The sequence below is a fragment of the Pelophylax lessonae genome (genome assembly GCF_965119305.1).
Source record: "Pelophylax lessonae genome assembly, chromosome: 9".
Taxonomy (NCBI): Eukaryota; Metazoa; Chordata; class Amphibia; order Anura; family Ranidae; genus Pelophylax; species Pelophylax lessonae.
This window is the reverse complement of record NC_138776.1, coordinates 163,236,994-163,254,808: the sequence shown is the minus strand read 5'-3', so window position 1 is coordinate 163,254,808 and position 17,815 is coordinate 163,236,994.

The window sequence follows — 17,815 nt, the reverse complement described above, 5'->3', positions numbered from 1 at the left end:
GGTATCGTCTTGCACATCAGCTTGTTCCTTACCTCTTCTTATCAATGAAATTGAATAAATAAAAATAGGGACTTTAACAGTACCTATACATTTACCAACACAATTCCATGTTCACGTTGTATGAATTTCACAGGTTTATTTAACCCCTTCCAACCTTGGAGCACTGTTGTTCTGGGAGGACATCATATGCTCCGGAGCAATCAGTCACCCACTATGTATACCAGACATGGCCGATGACAAATCATTGTACCGACCCACTGCGGGTGTTACCTACCCGTGAGAAAAACCTACCCCTCGTCACTTCCAGCGCACGGCACTGTATGTAATGCAGCAGTTACATTAAAACAGCTGTGCTGCAATACAAGTCATCTCCGCTCCTGTCCCTGTCACTTCCCTGCTCTCGGCAAGTAAATATTAAAGCGGCGGCGGCTGTATGAAAACATCAATCACGGAGCCGAGAGCCTCTTTTATATTTACTAGCCCAGATCAGGGAAGTGACAGGGACAGGAGCGGAGATGACTCGTATTGCAGCACAGCTGTTTTATGTAACTGCCGCGTGGGTAGGTTTTTTTTACGGTACACCGTGATATTTTCATACCTTTTTACATACAGAAACAAAGAAAGACGTTTTTTTTTTTTTTAATCCTTTTTTTTTTTCAAAATTTCTTTTTTTTTGCAAAAAATAAAAAACAGCAGTGATTAAATGCTTCTAAAATAAAGCTCTATTTGTGTGAAAAAAATAAAAATATACAAGTTTTTATATGGGTACAGTCTTGCATGACCGCGCAATTGTCATTCATAGTGTGACAGCACTGAAAGCTGAAAATTGGCCTGGGTAGGAAGGGGGTGTACAGTATTGAAAACCATTTAATTTTAAAAAAGACTAAATATAGTCAATTCTCAGTATACTTTTATATTTGATAGTATAAGTGACTTCATATAAATATCTTCAATTGCAGGTGGAATGAAGCTTCAATTAGTTGCTTTGACATGCATATGTGTTGTTAAATGTGTAAGCAAAGCTAAAATGGAACTCTATCCATAATAACTAGATAAAAATAATGTTCTTAATATATGTGCATTACACATTAATATTTATGCTACCAAAATTAGTGCGTGCTGAATATTGCCTCCAGCATTGCTCCTGTTTCTTTTTGCTAGAGGCTGCCATTTTGCTGAAGCTCATAGTCCCTAAACAGCAGCAAGTCTTTAGGCTTTCAGCAGATCTGCCTCTTAAAATTCAGTACGGTGCCTAAAAATAGTGAGAAACTGAGCATGTGCAGAGCAAGGTGAGAACATATAACTGGATTTTAAACAGCATAGACACTTATTTTTGATGTTTTTACATAGCTATACCTGCCAAAGTGGCCAGCCTGAGATGAGCTAGAAGGACATAATTTTCTGAGTAAAGCTGTTTTATGGAATATGGGATGTGGTGCCCTTGGTTCTCTCCCTCATATAACCTTAAAACATCTTTTAAAATGCAAATAACAAATCTTTATTTTATCAATTTAAAAAAAAAAAATAATTAAAAGCATACACTATATTGTCAAAAGTATTGGGACACCTGCCTTTGCATGCACATGAACTTCAATGCCTTCCCATTCTTAGTCTGTAGGGTTAAAAATTTAGTTGGCCCACCTTTTTGCAGTTATAACAGCTTCAACTCTTCTGGGAAGGCTGTCCACAAGGTTTAGGAGTGTGTCTATGGGAATGTTTGACCATTCTTCCAGAAGCGCATTTGTGAGATTAGGCACTGATGTTGGATGAAAAGCCTGGCTTGCAGTCTGCACTCTAATTCATCCCAAAGGTGTTCTGTCGGGTTGAGGTCAGGACTCTGTGCAGGCCAGTCAAGTTCCTCCACCCCAAACTCGCTCATCCATGTCTTTATGGACCTTGCTTTGTGCACTGGTACGCAGTCATGTTGTAACATCAGTAAAAAGGGATATAGAGTGCAATGTGTATAACAATATTTATGCATACATTCCTAATGGCAAAAACTATCCCCTGAAAACCAGAAAAAGAGAGGAAAAAAAAAGAAAAGGGGGGTGGGGAGAGGGGGAGAAAGAGGGATGGGTAAAAAAGAAAGACAGAGAAAAAACAAAACAAAAAGAAAAAGAGCCAAGAAGAAAGGAAAAATTGATATATATACCTCATAAAAGATCATCACCAAGAGCAACCTTGTGCTAAAGTAATAAAACATTGATAGAAAAACATGCGGACACAATCCCACCAGCCTGTGGGAAAACCAATGTGGGGAATAATGAATACTAAAGAAAAAAAACAATAATGCTTGTACTGCTATGGACCAAAAAGTGCTGTCCTTGTCCGTGCTGTTTTTATCCAACTCTCCAAGATGACCCTGTGCCATCTGGGTCTGTTTTGAATGCGTTGCGATCTGGAGAGCAATGAGACCTCCACCAGATGTGACGTGCCCCTCTTTGGTGACAACGCACCTCTCCAGGCTGTCAGCGATTACCAGACGTGTCATACTTGATGGAGCTCCATCACTTCTGGGCCGCCATATAGGTATGCGGTATCCTCCGCCATTGGCCTGGCAGGACAGCGGACCTTGTGTGCACTAATGGGGGCTGGATTGAGGTCCCTCGTCTCCCCCTTTATGATTACCAACTATTGGATGAAGGAGAGGCCCTCCCAGACCACCTGAGCCTTGGTACCAATCTTGGTGACCCACCCGGGGGATGAGGGTTGCCCTTGGAAGTTACTATCCCCTGGTGGGGGGACCCCCTGGTGGGGGTACAATACCATGCAGTGCTTGGACACCATCACAGGGAATACACGTCCTATTGGAATGCATTTGGAGATAAGGTGAGCCTTGATTGTGGAATATTATTTGCCACTATCTGTATGTTGCTTTTTGACTGTCTTCTTATCTTATTAATACCGGTATATGCAGTACTACCATTACATGATTGCTCCCTTTCCCCTTCTTTTTTCTTTTCTCCCCATGTTTAGTGGTGGCAATGGGTCCTAGGGTGTGTTCGAAGACCCACTGGATTGCTATTTAGACCCATATATTTTCAGCCCTGATCCTAGTGACAAACATCTGTGCTAAATATGTCCCTTTCATGATTGCGTATATTAGGTGGACAATCAATTACAAACCATAGGAACACCACTCTTTCTCTACTCTTATGAGATAAGCAGCTACTATGTACTTCATCGTTGAATATATTCAATACTTAGACATGGCTGTCTGCTACTTTTTGGTCAATAGCAGTACAAGCAATATTGTTTTATTGTTTTTAGTATTCATCATCATTCTCCACATTGAATGGTTTTCCAATGGGCTGGTGGGATTGTGTCCACATGTTTTTCTGTCACTGTTTTATTACTTTAGCACATATCTAACAGAAGTGGCACATGGTGATGATCTTTTATGAGCCATATCTTATATCAATGGTCCCTTCTCTTCTTGGTTCTTTTTCTTTTTGTTTCAACTACATCTTTTTTATGTGACAACACTGAAGAAATGACACGTTGCTACAATGTAAAGTAGTGAGTGTACAGCTTGTATAACAGTGTAAATTTGTTGTCCCCTCTAAATAACTCAACACACAGCCATTAAGGTCTAAACCGCTGGCAACAAAAGTGAGTACACCCCTAAGTGGAAATGTCAAAACTGGGCCCAAAGTGTCAATATTTTGGGTGGCCATCATTATTTTCCAAAAGTGAGTACACCCCTAAGAGAAATTTTCCATATGAGATACTGTGTATGTATATATATATATAATCGCTTTTATCTAATGTTATATAATTAAATTGAAACTTATGCATAGTTTTTCTGTTATTGTAGTGAGCAGTACTATTTGCATGAGAGATTCAAGGTTCTGATGAAGCTGCTTTTTCTGTGAAATGTGTCAACCTACACTATACAATCTGGAAGTATCTCCATGCTATAAATCCTCTTTCTGCCAAGGAGAGACAAGCTGTGGACCTGAGCCAATTTATATTAAAGATATGCTTTTAATGAACAAGTGTTTTTAAAATTGATAAAGACTCGTATTTTACAAGATGTTTCAAGTGTATATATGTTTATTGGAGGGGTATTGAAAGTCCCACTGTATGGTGCACTGTTCCTTGAATATGTTCATTTATTGTCTCCAATAACAATAGTAATTATCTAGCACCACTCCCAAGCACTTAATATCACAACACCTGCTTTATCCACCAACAGTTGTACCACTCTTTAATCCCTACATTTTTTATACTCCAATGGTGTTTGGACTGGTACAGTAAGAGAGGCCACCATCGTCATCTCAGAATCCCCATTCAGATATGTGACAAACAGAATTTCAGGGAAAACACAACATTTTATATCCCTTAACTGAAAAGAGGTGAGAGGAAAAAATTCAATAGGAACACTTGTACATAATGAATCCAGCTTTGTTGTTTATTAGTGAATTCATAAATGTGTAGGTTTATTTACTTCAACTAGTGTATATACCTAGATTGGCTTGGCATCAGCCTCTTGTAATCCCCTCTCTGTGAAAGGAAGGGACAAGACTGGGAGTCAATCAGGTGGGCTGATGTTTATAGTTGTGTTGGCAAGGAATATGTTGCTGGAGGGTAGTGTCAAGTGAGCAGAAGGACTACCTCATTAGTCAGCTTCTGTTGGTCTTTTATTGTCTGATCAAAAGGCTAATGTCGAAAAAGAGGATACAATTGTATAACTAAAGGCAATTTTTTTAAATAGTTTTGGACATTAAAATAGTATGTAGCACCACCCCCGAGGGAGCTACTGGTTAAGTTCTTGGGTCTACGTCCTGCCTACCAACCCTCAAACGTGGCTCGAACCCTCCCTAGGCACAACTGAAACAATATGAATTAATAACACCAGAGGACTATTAAGGAGCAAAAATTGGCAGATATCACTTTAAATGAGAATAAATATCTGGTTACCTTTCTCCAGTAGCTCCCTGTGGCCCAGGTGCGACACCAAAGTTTAGGTTTAGCTAAAACAACTTCACTGGGGTGCAATGAGAACAGAATACATTAGAATACAAATGGACTTCACAACATACTGCAGGAGACATCTAATGAACTGGAATTTAATAAAATTGGTAAGTCATGTAATTAATACAGCTACACAGGTCTACTTGTGTAGTTAAATGACACACAGGAGCCCTTCCCTTAAAGTTACTCTCTGTACACATCCAATCACTTTACCATATAGGCCAGACTTATACAGACCCCCCACAGACAGTTTCTTTCCCCGGATGGATGTCTTCGCTAGCAAATGTTGGTGCACATCAATTTATAATCCAAGAGAGGTAATAGGCAGTTCTAGGAGGGACACAGTAAAGTTAAAGGCTCCAAACATGCACCTAATGTCTTGTCTCACACTAGTGTTGCAAGTGTTGTATCCTGGCGTTTTATGCACTGGTACTCACTTGGTGATTTCTGTGAAGGTACACTAGGCCTCAAGTATGTGACAGAACATCAGCTACTGATATAGTACCACCCGGAGACACTTTCTCCCAACAGGGAATCAATTTGTGGGCAGGTGCCCTTCTCACCAACCAGTCTTGTTCCTAGGCGCTTTCCGCTGCTACAACAGTCTCCAGTCCCGGTCACCAACCTCGCCGGGTGTTGACGCTGGGCGGATCCTAACTTTACGAACAACGATGACTTCCAGAGTAGATTTTCTGCCAGGAATCAGAGGATCCACTTTTCAATCACTATAGGCCCAAGTGTTATGGCTTCTCAGTACAGCGACAGTCCTCCGTGCGGGTCCCTTGATGGCTTCAGATCGGTGTCCCAAGAGAGAGGGCCCGGCTCCTCCCTTCCTTTATATAACATCCCCCAGAAGGCTGCACGGTGAGGCAGTGCACCCTGGTATCACAACTGCAGTGTGGGTAATGTAGTCTTCAGTGTCCAAGATATTACCGACTGCTTGCAGTGTAACCTCAGCACCACTAGAGGGAGCCGAGTTCCTGAAAATGTCAAGTAGCAGTCCTTTACAACTTGTATAATGGGAGACCCCGCTACAAGTACAATAGTAATTATCTAGCACCACTCCCAAGCACTTAATATCACAACACCTGCTTTATCCACTAACAGTTTGTACCACTCTTTAATACTCCAATGGTGTTTGGTCTGGTACAGTAAGAGAGGTCCTATCTTACTGGTACAGTAAGAAAGGGGTTGTTTTTTTTTTGCCATCTGTGCCCCTTTTAGAGAAATGAACGCCCTCTAGTGGTCATGTTTACCGTTATCATGGAAAGTGAAAATAAAAGAAAATCACACATTTTGGGTTGGTTTAAGAAAAGTAATAGTAGGGGAATATTCTAATTGTGCCACTAGTTCTGGTGACCCTGGTGGTAGCCAGAGATCCCCTCACCTTGTAGGGTTTCCACTCACTTCCTGTCTTAGCTATTGGACAGGAAGTTAGGGGAAATCTCCCAAATGGGACACAGATGGTAAACGAAAACCTTACAGGGGTCATGTTATAACCCCCCCCCCCCCCCCCCCACCACCACCACCACATTCTATTCAAATTTTAAAAAGTTTTGCCTTTATTTCCCATTTAATAGTAAGTGGTGACACCCTCCTGGATTTGTAAATATCAGGATTGGATGGGCAGAAATAAAAACATATTTAATTACATCTAAATCATCTGTATTTAGCTGTTTTTTCTTAGAGTTTAGCTATAAAGCACAAAATAAATGTATTTAAAACAGACGTAATACATATACAAAAAGATGGATGACATACATGAAGAGGTTTTATTGTTATAAAACGAACTTGATATAGTTTGTATTATAATAAGAAATTATGCGCAAGTAATAACTGATTGACAAACTCCATATGTAATTACTACATATTTCCTCCTGACTCTGATTTTTTTTTAAATCGTGTTTGCATGTTATGAGTACATTAAATTGGTATTTTAAAAGCTCCACTTTTGCAGCACTGTCATGTAAGCGTCTCACAACTTGCCTGTTATCTTTTGAAGGTTCTTTTGTTGAGTTTTTTTTCTGCTCCCACAATTGCCTGCCATCCATGACAGATCTCCTCATAACCTGTCCTCATAACAGTGCTATAAATGTTTCTTTACAAAGCATTTATTACAGCAAGGATGATGTGTCTCTGCTTGGCTAAGTCAAGTTTTTTTTCTGATACTTTGTCTACCCTGCACACTGTGATGGATAAATATTCAACAAAGGTAAAGAAAAATGTCCGTCCTCAAAACCTAAATCCTGTTTTTCTCAACAAGAATGTGTTTTTCCATATTTAAATAGTTAGTTTTATGTGAATTAGCCATTAGGACCATTTTAGGATCACACCATCACATGGTCCTCTACTAAATCTGGGGTGATGAAAATTAAGAAGTTTAATTTCCCCAAATTTTGATTAAATTGAAAAAAAAAAAAAAAATCACTATGTCACCATTTGTTAATTAATTTGAATCACTGTGGAAGGCAAAAATCAAGGTAATTACTAAGCATGCAGCAGGTTTTAAATTGCTCCTGAGGAATTACCAGCCAAAGAAGAGTGACCCTTTGTTTACTTTTAATGGTGAAATCCTTGAAAATGTCATTCAGCAAGAGTTAGCAATGGGATCGAACGTCTCCATTGGCCTGTGGGATTTTTTTTTTTCTTTTGGCTGTTGTTGAGTGTGGTTAATTTATATAAGAATTATTATTTTCATGTCTACATTATTTAACCTTAACTAAATTTTTTAAGTACATTTTTTAAGATATGTACTAAAACACAGCAGAACTGTAAATGCAAAAATGCTCAATTTAAAACCTACATAACAGAACCTTACCATCAAATAAAGTATAACAACTGTTATACTCAGGACCACTCTAAAATACTAAAGACAAAGCATTCCCTGTAGACATCAAGCATCATGAAAACAGTCTTTGGATATTTTTAATTTACATTATGGATATTTTAATTTCACAATAACAACCTCATTCCAAATGTGTTCATTATTTTCCCTTAACAGTTTACAAGAATTCAAATACTAAAATGAACCCTCATACTGAAAAATATCAATTTATTGTTATTCCATATCTTAAAATATCAGAATATATATATGTATACTATGAGTTGTCTTCTGTGCAGCAGAGTAAAAGGTTATTTTATATATATATATATATATATATATATATATATATATATATATATATATATATATATATATATATATATATATAAAATATTATCAAGTTTTATTTTAACCACTTAATGGGCACATATACCCCCTTTCTGCCCAGGCCAATTTTCAGCTTTCAGCGCTGTCACTCTTTGAATGACAATTATGCGGTCATGCTACACTGCACCCATATTAAATCTGTATCATTTTTTACACTCATAGAGTTTTCTTTTGGTGGCTTTTAATCACCATTGGGTTTTTTATTTTTTTGCTAAACAAACAAAAAAGGCCAAAAATTTAGAAAAAAAAAAAAAACAGTTTTCATAGGTTGTTATAAAAGTTTGCAATTTTTCTGATTCATTAATGTGCGCTGATGAGGTTGCACTGATAAGCACTGATAGGCTGCACTGATGGAAACTGATAAGGTTGCACTGATGGGCACTGGTGAGGCGGTACTAGTGGGCACTGATCAGGAGGCACTGATACTGATGCTGCACTGATAGCATTGATGGGCACTGATAGGTGGCACCGATGGGCACTGATAGGTGATGCTGAAGGGCACTGAGGGTTGGCACTGATAGGGGGCACTGATGGGAACTGATAGACACTGGTGGGTGGCACTGATAGGCAGCACCAATAGGTGGAACTGATGATGAGGCACTGATTGGCAGCACTGGTAGGCACTAATAGGTGGCACTGGTGGGCACTGATAAATGGCACTGGTTAGCAGCACTGGCGTCACTGTGTGGGACCCATGTCCCTTTTACAGAAGCCGGTAATTGGCTTATTTATTTCTCTTCACGCTGTCAGTGTGAGGAAAAATAAGCATATTACCGGCTTATATTTGCATCATATGATCAGCTGTCATTGGCTGACAGCTGCTCACATGGTAAAGGGCTGGGAACAGTCTATGTACGCCCTCCTGGCAATTTAAGCCTGCACTGTAGCTGTCTTTCAGGTATACCAAGTGGTTAAATAAAGGCTTTGGAATAGAGTATATGAATCCAAAAAAGTTTCTGTCCCAGTAGCTTCCATTGCAAGTCTCCCCCTCTACTACACAAGGGGGTTGATTTACTAAAACTGGAGAGTCTAGTGCAGCTGTGCACTGTGTGCATTGTAGCTAATCAGCTTCAAACTTCAGCTTGTTCACTGAACCTTTGGACAAAAAATCTGGAAACTGATTGGTTTCTTTGCAAAGCTGCTCCAGATTTTGCACTCTCCAGTTTCAGTAAATGAACCCCAAAGACATCCTGTCAATACTGTGAAAACCGAACGAGGACACGTTACCTTGATGCACCTCAAAAAAATGTCTGGAACCCAGCTGCCCTCTTACCACCATAAGATTAATTTGTTTGCCGACGACGTCATATTGATGCTTACACGTCCAGATAGATCACTTCCGGCGGCATATTCCACACTTCAATCTTTTAGCAGGGTTTCGCTTTATAAGCTAAATGCGTCCAAATCCACTGTCCTGAACATTGGAGTCCCTGGTCAAGTCCAATCTGCCCTCCAATCATCCATCCCCATACCTTGGTCCAATGATAGTATTCATTATTTAGGTATCGACTTACCAGCCAACCCATCCAAATTGCTTCAGACTAACGTCCATAGACTTGTTACGAAGATCAACAATGATCTGTCTCACATGGGTACTCCACAACTGTCGTGGAGCGGTAGAGTGGCCTCTTATAAAATGTTTATCCTACCTCAACTGCTATATTTATTTAGAGCGCTCCCCATACACTTCCCCGCAACATATCTTGCCAAATTCTCCAAACAAATGACAGCATACATCTGGAATGGCAAACGGCCCCGCTGTGCTGTATCAATCTTAATTAGGAAAAAGCAATTTGGGGGTGCATCCCTCCCTGATATACCAACCTACTATAGGGCCACGATCTTAGCCCAGATGCGTAACTGGCTGGTGCCGTCGGAATCGCCTATATGGGTGGACTTGGAGAGGGACACAGCTCCTGTTGCGGATCTTAGAATTCTTCTCTTGAGTGACAAATGGAGGGAATGGAACATCTCCAGCTCCTCTCCTACCATACAGGCTTCCATGCGGGTTTGGCGCCGCTCTCCAGGTCCATCGAGCGAACGTGATGTACTCAGCATAACAACCTTGCCGGTTGAGCTTCTGGGCTCATACATACCCAACCTACCCACACATTTATTACTGCAAGGGAATATTACCTCCATTAACTCCTTCTACAAAGATGGGTCTCTCATTTCAGTCCCGGACCTGATCCGACTGCATAATCTCCCAAACCATTTATACTTTCATCTAGTTCGCATTGTACATTTCCTGTTGAAATACCCTCTTCGTGCACTTTCAATTGACGGTCAGGTGTGGGATATTCTCACATCACCAACCCCTAAGCCCCCTAAACTTTCACAATATTATGATACGTTACTAGATAACACTACATTCCGTAAAACCACGCATATGTTCAAATGGGACAGAGATCTTGGCACAACTTTTCCTATCCAACACTGGAAACGGGCCATTCAGGAGATCTACAAATCCACCCACTGTGCGAATCATTGGGAGATGACTCAAAAAATAACTAACAGGTGGTATTACACACCCTACCGCTTAGCGGGGTTCTCACCCTCATACTCTCAATTATGCTGGCGGGACTGCTCACAGGTGGGAACTTTAGTTCATATGTTATGGTCCTGCCCATCCCTGACAAGCTACTGGAACCAAATCTTTTCGTATATTTCTTCTCATACTGGTTGCATACTGTCACCTTCACCTGCCCTAGCCCTGCTACACATAGGGATACATGATATCCCACCTCAATTTAGGCCCTGGGTTACTCATGTCCTCCTTGCTGCTAGGACGGTTATACTGCGCAAATGGCGGAGTCTGGAAGCACCGAACCTACCGGATGCAGTACAGTTACTCAAATCCAACTTTCAGTTTGAGAAGGCCATCGCTATTAATCATATGCAATTGAGATCTTTCAACACTCATTGGGATTTCTGGGCTTTAGCAACAATGCCAAGCTAATAGTTGTATTCCTGGTATTGTATTGGATATTCGTGAAGATGCCGCAATTGTTGTTGAGAAATGTTCTTTTATTTCTTCTTTGTTATATTTGTAATTCAAATAAAAAAAATTTATTTGCAAAAAAAAAATGTCTGGAACCATTACAGGGTTTAGTTGCCTGTACAGAACTATCCTGAGGTGAGGCTCAGTGACTTGAAAAGCTAGAAGCTTTATCTATTTTACCTTGCAATCATCTTTGTTGCTGCACAGTATAAGTAGATGATTAACTACATTCGGAAACTCTACACTATATGTACATTTACCCTCATTCTTTACTGTTGTCTTCTTAGCATTATCCAACATTACCACATCCATATTCCTTTGTCTGGCGGCAATTTTTTTGGACGGTATTCATTATGGGTAGCCTTTAATTTTTATTTTTTTTTTCAAATGTAATATTTATTGTCCTTTTATAAACATTACAAAGTCGAATTAACATTACATCATTGCAGCATAGAACATACAGTGAATCTAAAAGTGGTTGTATAACTGTTTGTTCTATATAGAAAATTGCTAATTTAAGAGCAGTAAAATATCCAAGATGCATAGTGGAGCAATGGGTATTAAGCAAGAGGGTTTAAGGTTTGAATAGTAGTCCAAACGCCAGGCCCAGTAGAACGAACTCTCTTGGGACTAGCGGCTTGGCATGTAATTACAATACCTCCAACAGTAAGTCTGGAGATGCCTAGGAATCATTTTTTAAACCAGTATATATTTATTCAGGTTCAAAATCCCCTTGCAAATAAATAGGTATGCATCATGTTGTTTACTAAGCAAAATGAATATCCATTTTGCTAAATGAAAAGATTCTACTCTACAAAATTCTCATAGTGGTGTGTGTGTGTGTGTGTATGTCTATGTACATATATATATAAATAGTTGATTTGTTCATTTTTGAGCTTCCTGAGTATTTGCAAGCAGGTTTTTCTAAATGAAATCAGCCAATTCGGGAATCCCAGCAACTATGATTCCTGAATTGTATTATTTTTGATAGACAAATCAGCTAGACAACTTGGAATGTATATATATATATATATATATATATATATATATATATATATATATATATATATATATATATATATATATATATATATATATATTCAAAAGGATAAAAAAGTTAGAAATTTGCAGACATGCAAACCAGTTTGCTCATCACTGTGTTTGAGCATGCAATAAAACAGGAATTCACTCTTATACTGCACATGCAGGAAACAGCACAACCATTAAATTTAATGAATGATTCAATTAAATACCTATACATCAAGTAGATTAAACATTACATCATTGTAGCATAGAACATACAGTGAATCAAAAAGTGGTTGTATAACTGTTCATTGTATACAGAATATCTGCTCATACAAGAAAAGTAGAGGTAAAATTTCCAAGATGCATAGTGGAGTGATGGGTATTAAGCAAGAGGGTTCAAGGTTTGAATAGCAGTCCAAACTCCAGGTCCAGTAGAGCAAACTCTCTTGGGATCAGCGACTTGGGATGTAACTACAATACCTTCAACAGTAAGCCTAGAGATGCCTAGGAATCATATTTTAAACCAGTTTATATTTGTTCAGGTTTGTTTCTTGAGTTACAATCCAGTGATCCCAATCTCTATGGAATTGGCTGAGCCTTCCAAGTTGGAGAGCTAAGCAATGCTTGCAGGTGACTGTAAGGTTCATCTGAGGCCTAACATGAATAACTATAAAATGTTAGATTCCAAGGAGCCTCTCCACTTTCTAAGAATTAACAATCTAGCAGTGAATATGATATGGACGAGCACAGGCCTAAACTCTGTTGGTAAGGTGCCTAATCCTATTCTGAGTTGTGCCAATGCAGCGTTGGGTTTAGTCAAACACCCTGTGACTTCAGATTTGAGTGTGAATGTCTTATTACAGAAGCTTTTGGGTAGCCTGTAATAGCCTTAGTTCTATTACTTCTGACTCCCTCAGCTATAGTTCCATCCTAATTTCATCATGATCTTATGAACTCCGACATAGAGATTGCCTTTATGGCTTGTTGCACGCAGTGTAGTATTGCCTGTGCATGTAAGGATAGAGAAAGAGAGCAGCGCCATCTGAGTGTGGTAAAATGATTTATTGGTACACACAGTAATAGTGACTCACAGGAGGATTGTAGAGAGGCACGAAGAAGTAATGTTGTTCATCCGCTCTGTGGACGTGGAGTGGCGTGTAGGTGTGCAGCCTCAGGTTCCTGGCTGTGTTGGCGGTTGCATGCCTGATGAAGGAGCACGCATGCTCCGAACGCATTCATTCCCCTGCTCTAACTGGACATGTCGAAATCGAGTGAGGTGGAAGCTCCAGAGATCCAGGAAGTGGCAGCAACCATCGACACAGCCGGAGACTTGAGGCTGCACACCTACACGCCACTCCACGTCCACAGAGCCGATGCACAACATTACTTCTTGGTGCCTTGCTACAATCCTCCTGTGAGTCATTATTACTGTGTGTGCCAATAAATCGTTTTACCACACTCAGATGCCACTGCTGACAGGTGGGGGGCAGTGTGACAGGTGGGAGGGCAGTGAGACAGGGGTGAGGGGGTAGTGTGATAAGAGGTGGCAAGGTGACAGGCAAGGGGAAGTTTGACAGGTGGGGGGTAGTGTGATAGGTTGGGGGGCAATGTTATAGGTTGGAGGGCAGTGTGACAGGTGGGGGGCGGTGTGATAAGGGGGGGGGGCAGTGTGATAAGAAGGGGGCAGTATGACAAGTGGGGGAGCAGTGTGACAGGTGGGAATTGTTACAGTAAGACACATAGCATGCTCAGGTGTCAGACTTACCTTACAGGAGAAGTCTAGATGCAAGAAGCAGCAGCCCTTGTACATACTGCTTCCCTGTGATGTCCGCGAGATGTCCCTCCGTCTAGCAGTTCACTTCCTGACAGTGGCGGCTGGTGCTCCATTTGTTGGGGGGCTGGCAGATGGAACACACCATACCCCCCCCCCCCCCGGACCTCACCAGCCCGCACACCATACCCCCCCAGGTCACCGGCTCTCTCACCGTGAACATGCAGGCAGCAGCGGCAACGGCTTCTCCTCAATCTCCTGTGTCTTTTCCCTCCTCCTCCTCATTGGCCAATGGCATGGCTTCTCCTTTCGGCCAATTGGGAAATGGGTCTCAGGACCCACTTCCTGATTGGCCAGGAGGAAGATCTGTGTGACAAATGAATATTAAATCGCTATTGTCACACAACTGGGTGGGCTCAGGGCGCAGTGCTTCCCAAGTGTCAGTGTATAAAGTGGAGAGGGGAGGGGCCTCTGACCCGGGCAGGTATTGGAAAGAGTGTACAAGCAGAGCGACTCACTTGTGCACTGAATCTGATGGCTGCCTGGTTCAAAGGCCCCTCCTTTTCCACTGTATACACTGACACTCTGGAAGTGAATTGCTAGCCAGAGGGACATTGCGCGGACATCGCAGAGCTGCCAATCACCCCCTCCTGCCCTCCTCCACTGTATAGTTAGCTGCCAGCCGGAGGTACAGGGGGAGATGCCGGGTCTTGGGCCCCCCACAGTGGTGGAATGCCAGGGCTTGGTCGCAAGTGTGACTGTTGCAACCCTGGTAGTTCCGCCACTGTTTCAAATAAAACGTGCCCATTTTGTTTCAAGCGGCCAGTCCTCTAAAACAAGATAGTGAACCTGGCACACATAGAAATCATGACTGTTTTTACACAACATCATAGCAATAAATAATGTAAGGTGAACACATTACCTCAAAAATCCAAACACGACAAGCAGCCTAATAAATAAATCCTATTTCCATTGGCACCTCAAGCATCAATGTAACCATTGTTTACAATTGTTCTGTCTGCAGTACTAATTGAACATTGTAGAGAGCAAAATGACTGAGAATAAGCAAAGCTTCATGGATGTCCCTAAACGTTCAGTTTGCCTTCTTCAAATGGCTATATGGAACCGTATGAGATGAGAAGTTGGGGCACTTGGGTAAACTTACTGTACGTAGAACCTTTCCTCTGTGATCTTATAATCTGTTTTTCCGATACTTACACAAGAACAGTTCAGTAAGTAATCTTCATTTATGCTTCCTGGAAATGAAATAAAGGCATTGATGTCAGTGCCTTCATTCCAGAGTTGGCCTGCAGACACATTTCCAATGTACAGTGCAGATTGAAGACAAACTACATTTAATAAAATCAGTGATTTACTGACCTTTGATGATAATTCTCAAAACACAGAGGAAGAAAAATAATAGCCTATATTTGTAAAGTTGCTTGGTGTTCCTGACGTGACTTATAGGTCTTTATAAAGTTTAAAGTGGATTGAAATGCCTCTTTTCAACCTTCCCATCATCTTTAAGTTGCTAATATTTACTGTACATGATGTATACAAGATCACAATCCTGCGCACTTCACCACTCATTCACGGCACTCTGGCTGTGATGAGATGTGCAAGTGATCATCTATACTAAGCAAGTTGTTTGCTCTCATGATTCAACTGTTCCTTCATGAAAACCTATGTGCCTAAGGATGTTACAGGGTTTCGGAAGACTTCTCTTAAAGTGCCACCTCCTTTTTTCTGCTCTGATGTTTACTAATTGCCATGGGGATGAGCTGGGATGTTGCTACAGTATTTATGTCAAAGCACAATAGCAACTTTGGATTCACATTAAACATTGGCTCTGTTGAATTGTGCTTGCGTAAGATTGCTGGATGATGTCCCAGGAGGGTGGAAGCAAAGTTATGGGAAGTAAACAATGAAACTAATCCAAGATGGTGCAGCATTCAGCGGGAACAGGGAACAAAATATCTAAACCAGCAAACACCATAGGAAACATAATATGTGTGTATACAATGTTTCCTAAGCACTTGGTGAATGCTGTTATCAGTTTTTATGGCAGCAGACTGCAAGGGTTAATTTTGCTTTAAACATTGAGCCACTTTAAGGAGGTTCCACATTTTAAATGTTAATGTACTCTGGTGTACTTTGTGGAGACCGAATACGTTCTTGGATTTAATCATAAAACTTTGTTGCTTGTTACTTGTTTTTGTGAAAAATAATTATTTGTAAAATAATAAAATGACAATTAACCAGTAGTAAACACAATGCCGCCTCTTATGACTGCAGACAGGACAACATAATTAGGTAATCATTAACGTGAACAAGTCAGATTTGGGCTGCAAGGAATCTGACAGCCTTGTAGGCCCTCCAGCTCTTAGTGTACCCAGCTACTTAGATGAGTTCAAGCAACATCTAATGCTGAAGCATTTATTAAACTGCTCTTCATAGCAACCACAAGCAAGCTGACCTCATTATCTTTTTTACCACATATAAATGTTACACTGGAATATCTGGAGAAATCTTGATTATTATTTTTCAACATTTTTAAAGTGCCATAGCAATTGAGCAAATTGCTGCACCATATACTGTATTTAATTCTTGTCATGATGATTAGTCTTCTCTGAACCTGCTGCAAGACAGGCTAAATCGGTGCTGTTGAACTAAATGACTCAGGGCTACATTTTATCAGGATTTAAGAACTGTTGTTCTCTGCCCAGTTTAGAGCTTATTTAAGCTACATTGGGCTTAAAATCACAATTCAGATATTTGTCATACCACTTCAAGTCCTTTTTTGCCTTTGAAGAAAGTCTTTGCTCTTTTGGTGTGGCTATGATTCCACCAATCCAGTGATAATGTTCATTAGCTAACTCTATTTAATATTGGTGCCCATGTAGTGGATGGATTCTTTAGTTGTAATGGGGTAAGTGTTGTCATTAACTTGTCTCAGAAATCTATTGAAAGTTATACAAAGAGTTTCCGCCACTTAAGCACTCTGGTAATCACTTGCTTGTTGAAACCTACAATGTGCCATTATGAGATGATTATATTGGTCACATCACTAATGGACCAGGAGTTGCTTTACAGGATCAGCAGATATGATATAAATTTTACGTGGAATATTAAACAAACTTGATAGGTTTTAAAGTGTATATGATATCACTTTTTGGAGTTTTGGATAGAACGATGAGTTTGAACATGTCTCAAACTTTTTTTGCTGCCCATGTCTCTGCTGGGAAGTTTCAAATTTTTTTTTTCCAATTCTTTATGTATACAAACAAAGCAGTGTATGGGAAAATATTGGCAACTTCACATAACATGTCAGGTGCCATATAAGGGAAAGACACATAGAAAATGTACCGGTATATACTCGAGTATAAGCTGACCTGAATATAAGCCAAGGCACCTAATTTTACCACAAAAAACTGGGAAAACCTATTGACTCTAGTATAAGCCCAGGGTGGGAAATGCAGCAGCTACTGGACCTAACTGGACTACCATGAGACCCAAAACAGGGGCTGCGGGTATGGAGCTGGGGCTGCGGACTTGGTACAGGAGATGAAGGGCTGCGGGCATGGTACAGGAGAATATCCTGTACCTTGCCCACAGCCCTGCCTCTCCTGAGGAGATGCAGGGCCATGGGCATGGTACAGGAGATGGTACAGGCATGGTACAGGAGTTGGTACAGGTATGGTACAGGAGATGGTACAGGCATGGTACAGGACATGGTACAGGCATGGTACAGGAGATGGTACAGGCATAGTACAGGAGATGGTACAGGCATGGTACAGGAGATGGTACAGGTATGGTACCAGAGAGGATA